Below are 1,882 nucleotides of genomic sequence, written 5' to 3' on the forward strand. Positions count from 1 at the left end.
ATACTAATAGGATTCTGGGATGGAAACTGGAACATATTCCACAAAACAATGACTTATTTTCTTTTTTAAAAATTAATTTTTTAATTGAAGGAAACTTGCTTTACAGAATTTTGTTTTCTGTCATACGTAGTGTTTTCTTATACAAGGAAAAGGAAAAAGAAAAAGAAAAAATTTATTTCATTTGCATTTGGCACCCAAAGGTAGCTCTTTCAACCTTGCCCAGGGGCAAGTTGCAGTTCCATCAAACCTCCATTTCCTACAATGGTACTACTTATCAACTGAAACTGTGAAACCTTTACATGTGATTGATCTACTTCATATAGGGCTGGGCATGGAAATTATTAATTCTGCTCTTCCATTTGAAAGATAACTCTCCTTTCAAGGTGATCAACCCCTCACTACCTTGGGTCACTTTCCGATTGAACTCTCCAGAAACATCCACCTTTGGTTCTAGGCTGGACCCTCTGCCCCTTCCTGGCAAGTATTTACATCAGGTAATTTTTTCTGGCAAAAAAAATTGCCATCTCTCTCTTCCCTCCTTTCATCAATCTCATCTCAACGGTCCTTGCTGCTGCTGTTAAGTCGCATCAGTCGTGTCCGACTCTGTGCAACCCCACAGATGACAGCCCACCAGGCTCCGCCATCCCTGGGATTCTCCAGGCCAGAACACTGGAGGCAGTTGCCATTTCCTTCTCCAATGAATGAAAGTGAAAGTGAAGTAGCTTAGTCATGTCTGACTCTTTGCGACCCCATGGACTGTAGCCTACGCAGCTCCTCCGTCCACGGGATTTTCCAGGCAAGAGTACTAGAGTGGGTTGCCATTGCCTTCTCCCCAATGGTCCTTAGGAAAACATTTTATTTCATTATTATTTTAGTTCAGTTCAGTTCAGTCACTCAGTCGTGCTCGACTCTTTCCAACCCCATGAACTGCAGCATGCCAGGCCTCCCTGTCCATCACTAACTCCCAGAGTTTACTCAAACTCATGTCCACTGAGTCAGTGATGCCATCCAACCATCTCATCCTCTGTCATCCCCTTCTCCTCCTGCCCTCAATCTTTCCCAGCTTCAGGGTCTTTTCAAATGAGTCAGCTCTTCACATCAGGTGGCCAAAGTATTGGAGCTTCAGCTTTAACATGAGTCCTTCCAATGAACAGCCAGGACTGATCTCCTTTAGGATCTGCAAGGAGATCCAACCAGTCCAAAGGACTCTCAAGAGTCTTCTCCAACACCACAGGTCAAAAGCATCAATTCTTCGGTGCTCAGCTTTCTTTATAGTCCAACTCTCACATCCATACATGACTACTGGAAAAACCATAGCCTTGACTAGACGGACCTTTGTTGGCAAAGTAATGTCTCTGCTTTTGAATATGCTGGACCTCCCTGGTAATATGCTATCTAGGTTGGTCATAACTTTCCTTCCAAGGAGCAAGTGTCTTTTAATTTCATGGCTGCAATCACCATCTGCACTGATTTTGGAGCCCCCAAAAATAAAGTCTGACACTGTTTCCCCTCTTTCCCCATATATTTGCCATGAAGTGATGGGACTAGACACCATGATCTTCGTTTTCTCAATGTTGAGCTTTAAGCCAATTTTTTTACTCTCCTCTTTCACTTTCATCAAGAGGCTCTTTAGTTCTTCACTTTCTGCCATAAGGGTGGTGTCATCTGCATATCTGAGGTTATTGATATTTCTCCTGGCAATCTTGATTCCAGCTTGTGCTTCCCCCAGCCCAGCATTTCTCATGATGTACTCTGCATATAAGTTAAATAAGCAGGGTGACAATATACAGCCTTGACGTACTCCTTTTCCTATTTGAACCAGTCTGTTGTTCCACGTCCAGTTCTAACTGCTGCTTCTTGAGCTGCATACAGGTTTCTCAAG

Source organism: Ovis canadensis, chromosome 2 (assembly GCF_042477335.2).
Source record: "Ovis canadensis isolate MfBH-ARS-UI-01 breed Bighorn chromosome 2, ARS-UI_OviCan_v2, whole genome shotgun sequence".
In the NCBI taxonomy this organism is placed as follows: domain Eukaryota; kingdom Metazoa; phylum Chordata; class Mammalia; order Artiodactyla; family Bovidae; genus Ovis; species Ovis canadensis.